This window comes from Corvus kubaryi, unplaced genomic scaffold, assembly GCF_017639235.1.
Source record: "Corvus kubaryi isolate FWS band 111438036 unplaced genomic scaffold, C.kubaryi_AGA036_p1.0 37397, whole genome shotgun sequence".
Lineage (NCBI taxonomy): Eukaryota > Metazoa > Chordata > Aves > Passeriformes > Corvidae > Corvus > Corvus kubaryi.
Window position 1 is genome coordinate 3,494,008 of NW_024581136.1, and position 20,887 is coordinate 3,514,894.

Here is a 20,887-nt window from a genome sequence, read left to right on the forward strand (position 1 = left end):
GTCAGCTATTGCTTTACCTCTAGTCCAGGTCAAAGACTCAACAACTGAGATGCTGCATTATGGCCTCTCACTAAAATGTGATTCTCTAATCACACTTTCTGGCCTAAATTCTTGGATTATGAATGATCTGAGTGATACCAGTCCTCCAGCAAGCCTGAGCAAAAAATCAGACAACTGTTAAGCTTAAAGGTGGTCTGGGGGCTGAAGTTGAGTGTATGACATCCACTGCACTGTGGGAGGCAGAGACTACAGATAACTTTAGTCCACAATCACTCTGGATCCACCACTTGTCTTTTGGATGAATAAGATTTCAGACCCCACAAAAAGAAGTGTGAGAAAGACAGATAGATTTATAGAGAGATTTGCCATTAGGAGAAACCTTGATGTAGTTTCATCTATCTTTTATCCGTGTTGTGAAATCAGCAAGAAACCACGTACAGTTTATCCAAGTATTCCAAACATTTTCACTTTACAAGCAACCTGTGTATTTCATAAATACTAACATCATAATCCCTTCTTAATCTGGCAAGGGGTGGATGTTTTAATCTTTTGGTGTGCTGAAAGGTAGTATTATTGGACAGTTATTTGCCCATTCCCTGGTGATGGAGTCTGCAGCACTCAGAATTTAACTATGGAAGTGGAATTCTTGCCTTTCAGGGTTTATTTACAGATTTTGCCAGATGAATGTGCAACCTGTGAACTATAATTAGGGATTTCCAGCTGTTACCAGAAAGCCTGGAATGCATAGCTTGCAAGCTTTGAACGTATTTAAAAACCACTACTCATAATCCTAAAATATTATTAAACAGGCAGGTATGGAATAGCAAATATTTAAATGTGTGTTAACCCCTTAGTCACTACAATTATAGAATATGTATGCAGACCTTTCAGTCTCTGTGGTGCATTTATGCACAGGTTAATTCAAGTGCTGCCAGCTCAGTATTGCATTTCCATTTTGGCCACTGAGCAAAATCAGAAATCCCTGATTTTTGTTTAGATTGATTGGAAATAATTTTGTGGAACCTGGGAGAGGTATCCTTGTTCCTTTATTTAGGTATTAGCTAGAAAAGCCAGTGCATAGAAGAGGAAACAATCACCTTCACACATTCCTCCACACGCTCCATTAATTATCTGTTTTCTAGAAAACTAATTAAGAATATTTCTTACTCTACCCATTATAAGAGTTAATCCTCAACAGATTTAGTTTTAAATACAAATTAGAGAGTTCAGCATTATCCTAGAACAATGTTTTTAAGAATACCCTAACATTTCAGTATTTTTTTTAACGGCATAAAAAAATCTGAAGTTCAGAGAGATTCAAATTCTACACCTCAGCATTAGCTAAGAGGGGGTTTTTTTGTCTAAAATTTCAGAGGTCACACAACTTTTCAAAACTATCCAGTCTAAATAACCCTTCAGCTAGGGAAAAGTATATCCTTGGAGTAAATAAGAGGAAAATGTAATCAGCTTTAGATTAAATAAGATAAAAACATAAGCATCATTCTCGTTAAGAGGCAAATCTGAATAGTTCCCATCATGTCAAACCATGATAGTTTCACTTCAAAATCCAGCTACAGTCCTGATTAATATTTATTCTGAGACCATACACATATGTTCCTGGTCTTAGCCACTTAAGTTTGAGCTATCTAGTTTATTATTTTTTCTTATATGATTTCTAGTCAACAGTTCCAAAGAGACATAAAACAAAAGCAATCAAGAGTTCTTTATAAAAAATACAGACATGTGTAACCTTCTATAAATAATTTTTACCCCCTCAAGTTACTAAGTACAGTAATTCAAGATTTGGCTGTCTGCCTAAAGCTACAGTTTCCTTAAGTTTGAATTCAAACTTTCATCTATAAAATTGATTGTGCCATTAAAATAAAAGTGACATAGTTACCAACTACTCTCTATAATTAGATACTGTTAGGTGCTTCCTGCTACTTGAAAAACATTCTTCATTTAATATACAGAGAGAGGTAGTGTTGACTAATGAGCTGCTCCCTTACTAACTTTTACCAGTTAGTAGTAATAGTTTTATCAGAGCTGCAAACACTTTTGAATAGCCAGCTCTTTGTTTTAGGAGCTGAGCTGAAATGTTCCAAATACGGTAAAATTCTGGAGCCCATGTGCAATATGGATTCTTTTTTCACCTCCTGTGGAGGCCAAAAGAGACAACCTAGACACAAATGGCCACTTGTTCTCATTACTGATCCCAAGGAATAGTCTCAAAGAATGCAGAAATTAATCTAAGTATCCTGGCTATGTTCCAGCTTGGAAAAATACATCCTCTCTACCCTAAACATCCCCTATTTCTCTCCATTCTTTCACTTGATTTTAATAAATTACTCATTTCCCCAGAAAGAAAACATTCTTTATTACTGCTGATAAAGAATGACTGTCATGCTCCTCTCTGAGGATGGCTGCAGAAGGAGCCTTCCCTCCCCAGGGTCAGGGCTGGGGACACCATCCCACCCAGCTGAGCTGCTTCTCCATTAAAATTGCTGAGTAAACAGAAGAGATGGGCCAAAGCATGGAAGACCAAATTTGAAACAAAACATTGCACCTCTCTAGGCAGGAAAGGGTTCACTGCCATCTAAAACCATAGATCATGTTTGCAGTTCTCATCACATTTTGAATGTCTTTGAGGCTGTGGCAACAGGTTCTTTCTCACCATCAGCTGCATCAGCAGAAGAAGTGCCATCAGCCCATGTCCCATCACAGCTTCCCTACACCCTCTGGCTACTGCTCCCTCAGACCTTGCAGCCAAGCTACTTTTGTCTGAGGGCTCGTTTCAGCCAAGGTAAATCTGATTAGCACAAACAGCTTAATAACAGGTCTTTGCTAAGACTAATCCAGTCCACACTGACTGGAACCAGGTCAGGGAGAATGTCACAAGTTGCTACATACCAGAGGACAGTGTATTCTTCAGGGTGACAAAGAATACCTGGAGGCTGGTCTCTTCTTGCAGCCTATCTGCAGCCCCAGAAGGATCTGTGTCTCCTGTAATGCTTGTCTTTAGCCAAAAAACAGGTAAAGCAGGATGCTCTGGCATTACACAGCCATAAAGAAGAGTGTGATTGTATTTATACTGAGATGACCTAGCCACACATAAGGGCACAGAAATAATGAAACATGGGTGTGTAAGATCAAAGTATTATTTGAAGAGATCTGACTCCTATCAAACAGGCCTTTCAGAAACTCCCAGCAAGTTCTGTTGCTCAAACTGAAGATTTCCTCTGTATTAATGCTATTAATAAGGAGGGAAGGGAAGTGATTGCCAAAGGTGAGCAGGAAAAAAATCCATATAACATCCAGTATACCATAGGGATGCAGTGCAAGTAGTTATCCCCCTTTTCTAAAATCCATCCACGCTTTCAAAAAGTGAATTATACACTCAAATCCAAATCTTAATCAATTTCCTGTATTCTAAGAGCTGAATAATCCTGGCTGCAGGATCCCAGGAGAGACAGTGCCCGACTGGGATTGAGAGGCACAAGTTTTAGCAGGATGTGACAAAACAGAGAACAAAAGAGTTGTCACTCTGCTCTTTTTCCTGTCTGAAGTGTGACTGATATTTCCCTGCATCTCCAAACTTTGGCATCCACCACCAGGCTTCATTGCAATTTGGAGTTGCACTTCCAGCTTGTCAAGTGGCCAGGGTCTCACATGCACTCAAATATTCAAAAAGCTCACACCATGCACAGTGTTATCACTCCAAACAAGGCAGCACCCTGCGTTTGTCAGCATTAAGTTCATTTAAGCATCAGTTCAAGGCTGGAAATATTTAAAGCTTATCCTAGCAATGGAAGTTTGAATACTGAAAGTGGATTGCAAGTTCGGAAACAAGATTGCAAAATAAAAAAGCCAAGCAGGGAACTTAAACAGACCCACTCCTGAGTCTCTTCCCATTAAGCCTCCATTTTCCTCTTTTTTTTTTTCTTCAGAACAAACTCTCAAACTATTCACAGGTCTTTAAACAGCAACAGCTCTGATAGTACACATTTGCCTTTTTCTTGAGAGCCTGGCTTCTTTCTTTTTTCTTTCAGTACAAGTGAAATATTTGGTGACAGATGCTGGAACTAATTCAAGGCAAATCAAACATTTAGGACATCTCTGGAAAGAAAGACAGATAAAAGGGAGAGGGGAGTTAACTTTCAAGACTGTTATAAAAAAACAACTTTGTGAATCCAGTATCATAGGAAATGTTCACTGGATACACATCCTGTCCCTGGCTCAGTTTAAGCTCTCTGCAGGGACGAAACACAGCACATTAATAATATAGATGACAGAACTGGCATGTACAGTCTTTGCCTGAACCATATTCCCTACTCTCTTCTTGTCAGCTTGGAGGCTTGCAACAAGTAGTCGCTTCATCCATCAACCTCTTTTGTATATCCACAAGGCAAGGTCCAACAAACCAAAAAATGCTTCATATATTTCTCTTAAACATGACAGCAGTATCCCACTTTACATACAGACGTTTCTAGTTTTCTTTTCTCTCTCTGTTTTATATACTTTATCTTTGCACCAATTTTCTATTGTTTCAGTCAAAAAACAACATTGATTTTTTCCTATTTCTCTGTATAGCTTAATCCAGGCCCAGGCTTTGATTTGCAGTACCAGTGATCATCACTAAATGGACACTTATTCCAGTCTATAGACTGGGATAGCAGTCCAATTCCTTAACCCTTTGGTACAGAGGGTACCTCTGTATGCTATCCTAGAAAGAAATCCTCCTATGAAACCATAAAAGTCTGAAGGCCGCTTCTTAACTTTCACCCCTCACTTTTCCCTCAGGGCAGTCAAGATGTTCTACTTGTCTGGGCTGTTTATTGGCTCTTACTATCAGAACATCTGAGCACCCAACTATCCTTAACTCCAGTTAACCCCCACCACATTCCTGAGGGAAAGCAGTGCCATAACCTCTACTGCACTAACAGGAGGCACAAGGAGATGGATAACTTGCTCTAAACATTCACAAGATCTGTGGCAGAGGCAGGATTTCAGTGCTCCCTTTGCAAGGCAGGGCTTTTATATCTCCCAAAACCAGGCAGCACAGCAGAAGGGGAACCTGCTTGCTCACTCCCTGTCACCCTCCTGGTTTTCCAGTTTTGATAGATAGGAGGGTCACATATTGAGCACTTTTCTAGAAAGCCTTTATTTTGTGGGCAGGATAAATAAATGGTTCTGTGTCACTGAAGGAGATGTTACTACCAGTCCAGCAGGTCTGTGAATACAGTAATATCCTGTAACTTGTGTCCCTCAGCCCAGCTAGTGGCTCCCCCAGCCATGAAAAACCTGAGAATACAGATAAATACCACTCCAGCCTCTCTAGATGTGTCTTCTTTGTCATCAGTTTATTTCACAAAGAACTAGATCAAACACACAAGAATCTCATTTTGCATAAAATTTGCCAGCCTCAATACAGACTTATAAGGAAATTTATGGGTTTCCAGGCATCCTGTACTTATGGCAACTTACCTTAAAAAAAGTAAATGTCCTGTCACAACTGAGACCATTCATCATTGTACTGAAAAAGGTTCTGTTAGACTTGCATTTGTAGCAGGCTAAGCACTCCCGTCAATAGCCCCATAAGCAATTTTCACACTTGTACTATCCAATTTAGGTGGAAGTGTTGGTTTCATCTCAATTATTTTCTGTAATCCTCTATTTAATCCTTCCATTTAGATTTTACTGTAATTTATTCTATTCAAACTCTACCTTTCCTGTAAAAGATGTTACTTTCCAGCAGGGACATTTGCAGTGCACTGTTTTCTCCTTTCATCACACCAAACCCTTTCTAGACTATAAAAATTCCCCAGCAATTTTTCACATTGCTTTAAGAAATGACAGTAAAAAAGCCAAGAAAATTGTCCTGTGGGTACCACAACTAAGTAAAACAAGTTTCCTACCAATTTATGTCCTCCACCTTTAGCAGTTCCCTCTCTCCTCCACATCCTTTCCATACCACTCCTGCCTTCTCTCTCGGTTCCTAGAGAAATTTTCAACCAGCGTGATTTGTAGCTGCTGCTGTCAAACTAAAGTTCCGTGTGTGATGACTGCCCAGCTGGCTGCTGCTTTCTGGAATGGCTCAGATGCCACTTATAATCACTCAGCTTCAAGGGAGGGGAGAATTGCAGTGGCCTCTTCTGAGCACTGCCTAACAACTTTGAACCAATATCCCTCAATCCAATTTGGCCAAAGATGTCCATCAAGGTCCAAAGCTACTGAGAACTGAAAGAAGGACAGATTTACAGCTGGGCTGCAAGAATTTCACTTAAAAGCCCATCACATCCCCCAGTAAGCATCCCAGCCATTAGCTGTCTCTGAAGTCAAGACAACGAGACAGGTCCAATGACGTTCCAATACTGTCAAAAGACAGAGATTTTAAAAGCATATGGTCAATCAACAATGATTACCCAGATTGCAGTAAAGGTCAGTGGATCTGGTTACTGCTCTGCCTGGGGGATGCCACTCACTTCTCTTAGATGCACAAAGAGCTGGTGTCATGGGGAAGTTCCACGTTAAACTCATTTTGAAGCTTAGAAAATTGTCTCATCTCCCACTGCATCTTGGAGACTGCAGTTCTTTCCCACAAGCACACTTTGCCACCCCCAACGAACTGTACTGACAAACACATTCCAGTTGTCATTATAATCCTGCTGGCGGGAAAGGGGAGGGGCAACATTGTTTTAAAGAAAATCCCTCTTTAATCTTCACTTAAAGGGTTCAAAATTAATTCCGAGTTATCTTCTTATGTCTCTTTTAATTTCTTTCATCTGAAAAAATTGCTTGTGATGAACAGAGAGTTACAAGCACTCCAAGGAAGGTAACTTATCTTCAGCACTAACTACTACAAGCATCCCTAAAGCCTCAGTTACCTTTCACGTAAATAATAATGAATAAAAGTCAGCCTTATCAAATCAAGGTCATTGTGTTAATGATGCATCCACTCCCTCCTGATCTTGACACCACTACAATGAAGCCAGGCTGTTTAAGTAGGGTATGATCTGATAGTAATCCAAAGTAGGCGCCTTCTAACCTTTCTACACATTTATTTTGCTCTCTTTGCCCACACATCTTCCAGTCACATGTATCTCAGTAAGGTTTTCTAAGGCAGAAATTGAAGTGAGGTGGCAAAGCACAGAGCAGCTTCCAGGTAAAGCAGCAGGACTGAGAGGCATCTTCTTGGAGAAAAGGCAGAGGATGATATCGTAGGGGGAAAAGAACAAAAATGAGCATATGACTCCTTAAAAACAAATGAAAAAATAAATAGAAAGAAAAAAAAGTTAGAAGTGATGAAAGAAGAAACTTAAATTTTTTTTTTATCTCCACAGAAACAGAGAAAGATGGAACAAAGACAGGACGCTAATAGGTCTGGTAAAATTTTCTGGAGTTTCATTCTCTCAATTTCTGAGCACCACTTTGGAAAAAAAAATTCGCATTTAAAACTTTCCTTTGTTAGACTCTGACCGAGTGAACCACTTCCCCAGACCAATGGGGATGTAAACTTCTCTGAGGTAAGCGGGATTTTGTTGGGGCTTGCAATGCTGCCAACAGAGAAGACATACAAAGGGACAGCTTACACTTTCTTAATTCCCCTGCTAAGCAGAACTCTTAATGCTGTTGCCATGCACAACAGAGACAGGTACCTCTGTGCTTAATCCATCGGTTTTATTCTCCCAAAAGGAATTCTCTGCTCCTTGATAGAACACTAATCTTCCACAATCTTACAAGATCAGGTTACCTGTTTATGCCCGGAAACTGTCTCTATCATTATCCTTGCTTTCTTTCATGTTTTCTCCCTTTCTGAACAAATGCACTGTTTTGTGTCTGAGCAGGGGCTTACAAGGTATTTTCTCTTTTGAGTGGTATTGACCCAAAGGCACATCGTACACACTTCACTCAAAGTCTGAGCAACGTTTAGCATCACTTAAGAAAGGATGGCGATAAAATCTGTCACCCACGGCCAAAAAACCCTAAAAAAAGCAAAAAGAAGATGAACTCCAAATAAAATAAAATTACAAAGAGACAGGGATCAGCACATCTCCTCGTATTCACCTGGAGGGGATTTTAAAAACTACAGCAAGTTTTGAACTGAGGGAGAGGAATGGAACAGAAAATGCAAAGAAAGAAAAGTTCCTTGTAGTGTTAATTTCCCTGACTGCTTTGCACATGTTTTGAGGAAGATACAGGGCAAAACCGTTTCAAGATCACAGCATTTTGATGCAATAGTGTAGCTCATTTTGTCACCACTGCAGATGGCAGGCTGTAATGAACCCACGTTAATGACTACTATAGATATTCTATACACAGATACGTAATGGTGCACTGCAAGATGTCAGCGAGGAAAACAAATGCTCAGAGCCTTGGCCTCATTTCAGATTTTCTTACAAACATGAAGCTCAGAACTGCTTTGCTCAAAGGTGGATATAAGATTAGTATGTCAAGAGAATTTGGTCCAACTTTAAATAAAATAAAGGTTTAATAATAACTTTGCAGCAAATCATTTTCTCCCAGATAAAACCAGGTGAAATGCAAATTTTTTTTCTGAGATGTCACATTCATTTTTGGAAAAAATCTGCTCAAAAATAGAGGACAAACCTGGACACTAAAAAGCTGAAGCTCAGAAACATCCCTGCCTGGATCACCTTTAAACTGACAGAGACTCCCTTTCAGCACATAAACCCCCACAGAAGCTCACACAAATGCACATTTTAGCTACTACATTCAGAACCCCAAGCACACCAATAGACCCTACCTACCCCAGCCAGCCTCATCCAGGACCTGCACCCACACCCTCGGCCCATACAGCAAGGAACAGGAATATAATTTAAACTCAGGCCTAGGCCCACAGTCCCAGCCCAGGGACTGTGTGTACCTGCTCCCCTGAGGAGCTGCTGCTGCTGCTCCTGTTTAGATTTCCCATCCCAACCAGAACCCAGACCTGCTGCCTTACTTCCACTGATGATGGGCAGATCGCTGCTGACTCAGCTCTGCTCTGCTCCTCCAGCTCACACTAGGAACATAAGTCCCAGTTTGAGCTCAAAAGGCTCCTGGATGTCCAGTGGAGGGAAGGAGGTCTCAGGTGAACCTGGTCAGGAGAATTAAGGTTTATTGGTGCACTCAGAACATAGAAAAACCTGTGAAGGTTAAAAAAAACAAAACCAGCCAAACAAACAACAAAGTGAGGGATATCACTTATAGTCTTTCCAAAGAAGGTATTTCAAAATTCCAACCTCTGGTCCAGGGAAGATAGAAAACAGCAGACAGACATTGTGTGGGGACCAGGAATTTATTCTTCCTTTTGAAAAAAGCGTTCTCATTTCCAACAACAGTCAGGTGAGAGATGCTAACACAATGTCTCTGACTCAGCAACAGGCAGACAACCTGATACAGCCAAAGGATGTGCAATTACGCATTTCTCTTCAAAGCTGCAGTTATATGTTCAGCCCATAGGTCGTGTCAAAGCAAACACTATTTCTTCCCAAAGTGGGAGGTGTGGGAGGGCCATCTCATTTTTGTTGGATATAGTATCTCCAATAAATCTATCACACAGAAGAATCAAATGAAATTTAGGCTGACAGCCATGCTTTGTGGGATGAAAGTAATTCTGAAGGACAAGAATTGGTCACATGAAGACCTGGTATTTGGTATTAGTAAATGAAGAGAGATCATTTGAACTACCAGATGGGAAACACACTTGTCATAAAGGTCCCCTTAACTGGCTCCAGTTTGAGGCTAATCTGAAAAAATGGGTTTGGACACAGCAGCAACCTGACCAACAAGAATCAATACCAGAGACTCAGATAACAGCCCAGGAAACAGCTAAATTAATGTGATGAAGGATTATAAGGGTGTCTGATGTCATAAAATTATAATGGAGAAATTATTGACCTTGTATAATTTCTGCCTGAAGTGGTCACAAAATTCTTATCATTTGTCACAGCCACAGGAACAAAATTAAAACAATGTGAGAATACAAATTGTCTGCGAAGATTTGTGTCACTGTGAAAGTGCATTGCCTTGTTATTAAAGACATATTCCACCTCCTACTGTAAATATTTTTACAGAATCATGCTCTCCTTTATCAAGATACCAACTAGGAATGAGTCTAATCTCATTTCCAGTACCCTTACACTGATGTCAACCTTTTAATGTCAGTGGAAACAGTTCTAATTCACTGTTTAACCAGAAGAAAATCTGATGCATTAACTTTCCAGGAATGATAGCTAAACATTTCCAGCATGGGCAAACAGGCAAGTTGTTTCCATCGTTACATGAACAAATAACCAATTTTATGTTCTTCTTCCAGCTGCCACAACTTACTCCCAAAAGACTAATGGACAAACTTCTTGCACACTACCTGAAATCCTCTTGAGGAAACCAGTTTTTTTAATCCTAACATCACACCACTGTGTTTCAAAGAGAGCATTGTTCATAAAGTACTCTTTTTCTGCTGGAAAAAAAAAAAAAAGGTCAAGAACCTGAAACCCTAGCTTCTCCCTGAAATATTCCCCCAAATATTTATAGACCCTCCTGCATAATAGGTTTTCTATAAGAGACCCATGTTCTACACAAAAAACCCTACACTAATTGGTTTTTATTATCTTAATAATCTTAACATTTCCTCATCTAATAATGGTTAATTTAATGTGCTCCTATAATGTACTCCTAAATTACTAGTTTATAAAACAAACAAACAAAAAAAGCAGTGATGATTTCAGGTTTCCACACATTGCATTAATTACCTGAAAATGTCTCCAGGACTTCCTAGAGCAGATTTTCACAATCTCCTTATTATCCCTGTACAGACATTCTAAGCTTTCTGTAGCTACTGCAAGTTCGTCATGCTTGTAATCTACACAAACCTTGCAATTGATATTTGGAAACAGAGAAAATCTGGAAGTGAAAAGAAATATTAGATGGCCTCCTGCTTTTAGCTCACAGGTCTTCCACGTGAACAGATGTACTGAGACCTGCTCTAGCTTGAATTCAGGAGAAGGAAATAAGTAAGCCCACTTCTTTTCTTCCTTGCACACAGGTTACTTTCAGGTTTTTGTTTGCTGTTTTGGGCAGATTTACTCGTGAGCCCAGCAGTGAGTTAAAATAAAGGAAAAATAAATAAATAAGATGGGAGAATAAAACAATCTTAAAAAATGCCTTCCTATCAGAGCAGAAAAATTATTGTAATCATTAGCAAGAGAATGTGCAAAAAAACAATAGTAAACCACAGCCCAAAAAGTATAACTAGAAAATTCAGGTATTATAAATGAGTTCTTTCCCCTCTGTTCCACCACCAGTGAGAGAGCCAGAAGCCTAATCTTGAGTTTGCTAAATAAAACCACACACACAATCATACAGCTCAATCTAGTCTGGACATGGACAACATATCTTAGGAAGCATAATGGGCAGGATAATTATAACATATCACAGAGTAGCAGGGGGCTGAGGGTCTCTTCCACATCACACTTCTCTAGTGGTACCAGAGTCCAGTATTCTCTGACCTGTTTTTTTCAGATATTCCATACTTAGGGTGGAATGTTTCATATCAAATTTACTTATTTAAAGATAGCTGATGTTACAGATGATTTCATATTTAGCACATTGCTCTGGCTAACTCAGGGAGACACTCACACTCTTTTGAGGAACTCAGGGTGTTTAGCTAAAACAGGGCCCACTTTCTGGACCCTTTGTGCTCATTACACACTCAGATCACTGCAGCAGCTGGGGTCAGTCATGCCGTCTATTATTCCTGAGTTTCACATCACCCTGGCCCCTCTCCTCTGAGCCCTCTTTCATCTCCAGGATGTACCAGCAGCCCCACAAGGTACACACACAGTACCACTGCCTTCTGGGCAAGTCAGACAGGGGAGGGGGGCTGGACAGCTTCCACCCTCTTTCTCACTAAAGGAACTCAATTATCTTGCTTGAAAAGCCACCTGTATCTGCTTCAGCAAAGACAGATCCACAACCTCCAACACCTTCAAAGAGTTTATCACCCATTACAGTGAATAGTTCACACAACCAAAACTCAGTTTGTGCCAGCTGCAGACCTAGAAAGATGCTCCTGGACATCAGGTATCCTTCAGTCACACTGTGGCTTGGGTCAGAAACATTTTTTCACAACCATGAAGAATCCACCCCAGTAAAATAACTTTGTTAGGGCCATGACTTTCAGACTTTTTAGGGCTGTGCCTAACAGTTTGAGTCCTAATCTAGCTGTGTTAGTTACAAGGACGTGAATCTGAGGACAGCAGAAATACCAGTTGCTGAATGAACAGGTTATGCACCACCAGAGAATAAAACCATGCATTGGCCAAAGCTTTTGTGCTCACCTGACTGTCACGAGCAACCAACCTTCCAGCTTAAAGCACCTTTGAGCAACAGCAGAAAACTGCAAGGGCTTTCTCCACCACACCTTTCCCAGTGTCTTTCCTGTTTGCCTCCAGCTGCCCCCAGAGGTTGCTGACAGCCACTCGCTCTATTCCAAGGTAAAAACACATTGATGAAGGCAAGCAAGGCTGCCAGATACTGCCAGTATTCCCATGGGGAATGTGATTCATGACCATGGGAGTATTAATGCAGGTGCTCTCGTGAGGAGTACCCCTGCAGACAATATGCCTGCTCAAAAGAGTGTATACTCAGTTGCAAAATTCAGTATCTATTTACACTTGAAAGTCAGTAACAGAACAGTTGGGAGGAAGCTCTGCAAACAATTTGTTTTGTAGCCCAAACTAAAACACTCAGCAGTTTGGGTTTACCAGTGTCAGAGGCAGGGTCTGCCCTCTAGCAACTCCAAGTCAGGTGGGAATGCTCTAATTGGCCTCACCCAGGTCTTGAGCAGCACCAGGAATGGCTATGAAAGGTTTCTCTTTGTCATTAGCAGTCCCTTGGACTATTAGGCCAGAAAAATCCTGACGAAGCTTAAATTGTACCACTTACAAGTAGAATGCAAGATGTAGCTCCTTGTTTCCCCTAATTTTATTAGCTAGGACAATGTCATATTCTCTTAGTTTGATGACTTCTCAGAACAAGCCTGATTTAGGAAGCTGTACCAGTCTGTATGAAGGAAGAGAGATTATGTTTCTTCTTCCTGGAATACATGCAGGGATCGTAGGAAGAAAAAAAAAAGAAAAAAAAATAAAGACAAAATAGATCCATTTAGAGCAGAATGAAATAAATGTATGCACATTAACATGGCCTGAACAGAAACATTGTTGATCAGTGGCATATAAACACTTGAGCAGAGGGATGCTACATTGATAAAAATACTGAAGTGCAGTTCACTTCTATTTCTAGTATATTCCAATTCTCTTTGATCAACCACACTGTTCAAGGTGTAGTTATGATGGTTTGAGGCTCTTCCCCCCAGAATGAAAGAAAAAAAAGTGAAGAAATTAGTGAATCACAGGAGTCTGAGAAACTAGCAATTGCATACTGGTGAGTCTGTGCCAGCCAAGGCACATAAATCCTAACAATTGTTCTTTTCCCACCTGCTGGATTGGTTTCCACATTTCAGGTTTTCTTCTCATTCCCACCCTCCTTCATATTTATTTATGATATTGTTATTATTCTCTTAATTGTTGAGGACTTTGTTCAACTTCTTTGAAAAAGTCATGTTCTGTATCTCCTCCCTTTGTTTTGATCTCACTTTAATTAACTCTTCATACCTTTGTGACTTTCATGTACTTGAGTTTTCATTCCTCTTTTTCAGCAAATTTGATTCCACAATCGCTCTTTTCTGTGGAAAAGCTCCCCAGAGTTTATCAGCCATGACATTGCACCAAACCAGTTATCTGTTAGACCACAGAATTTAATAGGAGAAACTGAGCTCTTCTTTTTATGTGGTTGGATTTGTTTGAGTATGGTCCTGTTGTTTTGCTGAGTTTTTTTAATTGTAGACTCACTAGGACACAGCAGCCTATTAAATGCTACAGAATGACCTGGAAAACCTGTTAAAACATTCACACTGCCTACTAAATCATATAAAGCTGCCTATATCACCTTCTTTCCTATAGTATCTGAGCATCTTATAATCAATACTGCGGCTGCACTTGCACATGGCACAGAGCAAGCAAACAGCCCTGGTTTACAGCTGGAGAGATACAGCTCTCCATGCATTAAAGAGGATGCAGCTGCTCTTAGGAACGCAGGGCAGACTCTTTGTTGCTCTGAGGTTTGAGGCAGTGGATCAGTGACACTATTTGGTCTATGTCCCCACTGGCAGTCAACCTCTTTTCCCACAGGGCTCCCAAGACACTGGGACAGACCCCTGGAGGGCACATAGAGAACGCTGCCCAGGGAAGCTGCCTCGCTGAGCAGCCATTACCTGGTTTGCTTGGGCAAAAAGGGCTGCAGGAACCTGCTGGCTCTGTTCTGTTCCCTGCTGTAACTCCTATTATAATCATCTCATTTCAATTAAATTTGTTATCGCAGTAATATAACTCCAAAGAGCATTCCCTGCAGATTTCAGTCAAGTTGAGAAAAGAAGGATGTGATGAGACCTGATTCTGAGAAGGGCTACATCGTGGGATCTCCTTATTAGACAACAGGGAGTGCACAGAAATTTTATAAATGCCCAGCTATAGGATTCACGCCTCCCAAACACTGGGATATTTGTACAGGAAACTGTTGAACCATACTCCATATGGAATGAGGCTTTACTGGTGTCATTACTCAAATAATTGCATGATTGCAGCTGCTGTCTGAACAAGTGAAGTCTAAAAAAAAATTGATTCAGAATGATTCAAAATTAAAATTCTAGCTCAAGAGAATATCACAAAATAAAAAATTTTGTTAAAGATCAAAGTGTTTTGTGTCAAGATGAAAATAAATTTTCTTTAAGACATTTAAGAGAACACGTTTTCTCATTCACAACTAAATTCACAACAAAAGTGGCATTTTGAAATTGTTCTTTTGTCTGAAACCATTTGTCTATTTTGACCTCAACTTAGTAACTATTCTCCTTGAACTCCCTTTATCAGCAAAATCCCACTGGTCTTTATTTTTCATACAGCTCTATTTTACAGCATCTGAAAGCATCAGTTCTGAAAAGTACATTCACTTGTGCCTCACTGGTCATTTTATCCTGTTGACTGAAACAAAAAATATCCCCAGAACAAAGTGTGTGGGGGAAAAAACTGCCCAGTTCGACCTTCTCAATTACCAAACAGGAAAACAGAATGAGATCTTAGGATGAGCTTTTCAGTGTGCATTCTTCATCCAGTGCTACCAGTGAGGCTTTAGATCACACAGAGGCAGACGTTAAAGCCAGTAAAATCTCTCGTCTTTATCTCCTGCCTTGTTTCTCTTCCCTCCGTTCACAATAGCAGCCTCCCCAGTGTGGGATAATTCCTCATAAAGATCTGTCTTGCTCTCTATGTCCTGTCTTGTTTCTATCTCTTTTCACACTACAAGCATCCCTTGAGTGGAATAATGCCCTGTAAAAGCTTAATAGTGCATGTGCTACATGTTGTCTATTTGTGTTTTAAATGCCTTCCCCAGTATGGTAAAATACCCAGTAAAAATCTATCCTGTCTTTATGTTTTGCATTGTTGTTTTCTGAAACCAGAGAATTCTGCATCTGAGCAGTGTCAGATCCTTGTAAATGTCAGTGTCATACAAACAGGTACTGATACCATGAAAAAAGATTATATCCTGAAATGTTTCTCCTTAATTTCTAGGATAAGAATAGTTGTTATTCTGCATAAACCACCACTAGTGATAAGTACCTGAACTGGTAGGGGACTAAGAGACAGGTGCACAAACACTTTGGGGATACATTTAGAAAGAGCGCATGTATCCAAAGCTCGCTCTCATCTCAGTTTCTGAAAATGATGATAAGCAAAAATTAAGCACCCAGTTGTGCTTACTCCACCCAGAGAGCAGGGGAGAAAAGCAGAGGGTTTGATCTGTGATTCCCATTGCTATCTCCTCCAGCCTGCTGTTCAGGAACAGAAACACTGAATGGTAGGTCTGTACACAGATGGCTTTCCCTAATCCAGAGTAGCAGGAAGCCTGGAAACGGTAGATAATGCAAAAGCATGAACAATATAGGTGCTGCATTCTGCAGAACATGGTACTGAGACCCCAGACAAGCTCAGGTCCACCAAAGCTGCTTAGCCTCTGCTCAGCCAGTTCTCCTATCGTGTCCATTCCACTTTGCTTTGCCCCATTCTCTCTATCAGCACTATGCATGCTTATTTTCGTTTTAGCTAAAAACCTTTCATCACCCACAAGCGTAAAAAACAAGTCCCAGCAATACTGGAGTTCAATGATCATTTTCTGTTACACGTTACTGCTTTATATATTTTCTGTGGCAAATCAGAATTTATTCAGAAGTAATATTCTGGTCTAAACTAACAAGCAATGAGTGTGACAAATACTGCTGTTAGTGATTGTGCGTTTTAAGGTAATTTTAGAGTGCATGATCTCTGTGGGAATTGCCAAGCACATTTTGCTTCTCACGTATCTATAACGTCAAGTCTCAGTGATAAAGTTCCATTAAAGATATCCTACCCTCTTGACGGGGGTTTTTATCTCTGCTAATGTATTGCTAGTGGCTCTGAGGCAATGTGGATGTCCTTGGATGGATTTAATTGGGCAGAAACTTTTGAAATATGCCACAGGCTAATTCACTTTGAGGGTTAAAACAATGAATCCCTGCAGAAAATAATGTATTAGTGGGTAAAAAGATGAATTAATAGCAATACTGGAATACCACCTCTACAGCAACCAGAATGGCTGAATTAATGACATACTGGGGTTTTTTATGGCTTGAGAATTACAGCTGTGATGACACCATGAGTAGCTCAGCCTCCCCCTTTATTGTACCTTTGTAGACACGATAATCCCTTGGCCCCTGGAGAATTTGTTCTCTCATGATGATCAGGCAAGGATATTCCATTTCCATGATCATCTCCTCCCTTAACCCTTTCTCTCCCTCCTTCCTTTCCGTCCCTCAGGTTCACACACAGGCCATCCCCAGTTGTATCTGGACACATGCAAATCAGTAGCTTGGAATGTAATGCCCTGACTTCAAATCATAGTATTCAAGGGAGCAAAACTCTCATTCTGGCCAAAAAAAAAAAAAAAAAAAAAAAAGTTTCTCACAGTAAATATATCACAAAAAATTCTTTCTAAGAAATACTAAGAAATGAGGGAGTGAGCTCTCCTGTCCTGTTCCTGAAAAAGCTGGAATGGCTCTTTTCAACCAAGTGAAGGATATCAGAATTACACTGGAGTAACAGTGGAAAGACAGCACTGTGTGTTTTTATTTCTTTAATCTACTGGCATTGTTCAACAAAGAGGCCTTCTTGTGTGCATCTGACACGGGGATATTTATCTCAATGTACTTTTTTTCTGCAGCAAGAATTTCAGGGAAAAAAAATCTTTCAGCTACAGTATTATCTTCAGTTTCCTAAGTGCTTCCTTGATTGATACAAGTGCCATCTTATATCACAGAACCAGAGAGACATTTCTACCAATATGTCTAGTTCTTGAAAGTACAGGATGAGGCTGCTGAAGACTACGGACATCTGCTAATGTTATCTGTCACTTCAGTGAAGAACTTTAGATTGTTTGTTATTTGAATATTGGTTCAAATGCTGCAAAAAAACCAAACAAACCTCAGGAATCTAAAAGGGTGTGATTAACTTGAGGGATCAAAGGAGTAAATGTTCATTTTCCATACTTTTTTAATCTCTTTTTTTCAGTCTGTTGGAGAAGGCAAGGGCTTTGAGGGGGAGTAACCGGACATGAGATTCTAAGCTAGTTTATTTTGGGGGGTATTTTTCCAATTAGAAAAGGAAATCCTAAGTGTACTCAGGAATTTGTGCAACTACTTTTGACCAGCATGGAATCATAATCTGAGCTGAAAAGAGCTGTAGACAGAATCACCATTCAGCTTCCAGTCCCTGGAAGAAGCTAACAAGAAACGAGAAAAAAGACCCGTAAAAAGTAGCAGAGGCAATGGTGGAAGGAAATGAAAAGAGAAGTACCTTCACCTTTAAAGCTGAATTACCTTCTACTACATCCAAACCCTTTCTACCACACATGTAATGATGACTTGGCTGTGGATATTTCTATTTCATACACACTTCCTGTAAATGAGAATTAGGCCATTTCAATCATAACCTGCTCACATAACAACTACTCAGGCAAAGAGCTATTAAAATCAATGTGAGAGTTTGGACCATTTAGAGAATGCAGAATAAAATCTATTATTGTTAGCATTTTCCTAAACTTATGTTGTTAGCGGTACTGAAAGGAGTTTTTTACTGTGCAGGGTTTCACAGGGGATAATCTCACCTGTAAAGGGCTGCTATGTTTGGAACAGAGCAAAATGAGAGGCAAAAGCAATAAATACCCAGAGCTCTCAGGGTGGGAGCACGGAGCTGGGTCTGGCTGCAGGGTTTTTCAGGTACATTTGTGCTGTCACCAGCCCCTCTGCACCTGCATCCTCCTCTGCTTTATGCGGGGTTTGCCTTCTTCAGAGAGGAAACAGTGTTTGTCTACACTACAAGCAGGCATGAGTTTGGAGCATGCATAGACATACCTGAGGCAGCAGCTACACGAAAAAAAGATCTAGTGTTAATAACAGCAGAAAAAGAGCCATAGAAAAATGCAACATCAAGAAATTAGTAATTCAGTTGCTTCAAACTAGAACTAAAATACATATTTTTTTAAACAGAGAAGCTAATTAAGTCATTAGAAAACATTACCAGAGGCATGGTTTTGTTTCTCAGTCACTTAGGTCTTTGAACTCTTTACATTTGAATATGTTTCCAGGACTTATCCCCATGTACAAATCTTTTCAGGTGCAATATCACTCAGGCTGAAGTGGTAATCTTGATGCCAAAATTCCTAGTTCTGGTATCCTGACTTACATGTCACGTTACCAGGTACACATTAAGGAATATTTCCTCTTACTTCAGAAACTGGGAATTTCCTAATTAATTCCTGAGTGAAGTTTCAGAGACCAAGTAAATCAGCTTTGTGGATTGACAGTGCCTGGCATTTTGTATAACTGTTTGAATTCAGGGTGTTTACGCTGAAAACCACCTTAGTAAACCTTCTCATCAGTTGCCTACATCCATACAAGGAAATATCTCATTTACCTTTGCAAATAGATATATGCAAGGTTGAAAATCACATTAGAATTGAGAGCAACAAGGCTCAACAGAGAGATAATATGAGAATTGTCATTCGTTTGAGATAGGGAAAAAACATCGTCCCCTGCTATTATAAATCCTGCCTGTGTCAAAGCAATGAAACTATATACCTTGAGCAGAAATGTGAGTTGTTCTGAATCTGCCCCAGATCAGCACGCCATGAACAGCTCATTGTCAGGGCTGTGAGTGGAGCAGGAGCCGGTAATCTGCAGAGATTACAGGTGAGGGGGCAGCCCTACCACTTTAAACCAACAAAATGCGTGTAGTCTTTAGCTCCCAGTTCTTCCCAAACACTACCCTGCATTCATTTTCAAGCCGTCATAAATTGGACCCTCAAAACCAGGTTTACTTGGAGGTCTAAAAGTTGAGTTATTGGCACTCCTTGGGGGAACGGGCTACTAAACTTATAAATCAGAGTAATCCAGAGTGTTTTGCATGCTGTTTTTAGACCAGCTAGTTTGTCTAATGAATGCGACGTGAGTTCCTAGGGCTCAGGAGAAAGCTGAGGGAGGATTTCTCCATCTCTCTGAAGCCTTAACCCTGCACAGGCTATTGCACGTCGGTGTGTAACAAACACCCAGATGCACCAATCCATCACCAAACCTTCTGCAAGACATTAGGAGCCAAAAGCAAGGGAAAGGGCAGGATGACTGGATTTTGAATTCCAAGAATTTTTAAAGAAAATAAGGGTTGACACATGAAGCTTTTGCCAGCGTAACAGTGTCTGTTGGGGTTCCAAGTGTCTGTGCTGAGAAAAGCCCCATGCAAACACAATGTAAGATGTCCCCAGGGGTATGACTTGTTTCAATTTCAGAACTATATACAAAATAAACCAGCAAATACACTTCTTTTCTGGTATAAAAAAGCCCAGACTATGTCTGTTTGCCTGTGCAGGCATGTCAGTATTGCTAAAATATATTGAAGGTACTTGAAACTATTTTCAAATACCACAGTGTGAACCTTTGCCACAGCTAGGTCATTGCAGGAACTGAATGAGGACTCAGATTAAAGAAAAAAAAATAGGTTCTCAGTTGGAAACTGCAAACACTTTGTCACTTATTTGCATACACAATTGTAGAGCAGAATATGTGGGTGCCACCCTAATATAAATGTTTCTCATAACCTGTAATAACATCATGATTTCCATATGTAATGTCCCATGCATAAGTACTGAAGAGTTTCTCCACAAATTCCCAGGCCTGCCCCGCCAGCCAAGCTGAGCTCTTTCCTTCTCATGCAAATACAAAAAGGGTGTGAGTAGAGCAGGGAGCTGCAGCAGAAAGATTCCCCAGGCCAAACTGGAGCTTCACGAACATCTGTGACAAGGCTGGCTTTATGCCTGCAAAGTCATCCTCTTTGCTATTCAGCTGGAGACACACACTCTGCAAGAGAATGCAGGACCTGCTGTTGGTTCTCTCTCTGGAGCTATTACAGTTGACAAGGACGAAGAGTTCAGAGAATTCACAGATAACTCAAATGAGGGAAGTCATTAGGTGTGGGAAAAGGCTTCTTTTTCTTGTAGAACAGAGAGAAAGCAGGCTTTAAAAAATCAGAGTGGTGTAAACTTTTTGAAGAGAAGGGAGGGAGCCAAAGCTGACATTACTGCTGCCTCAGGTACTGTGCTTCTCTCTAATTACCAGGGAAAATGTTGCAATCAAATGCCATCAGTCACATTTATGCATTAGATATTTCTAGAGGACTGAGATGCC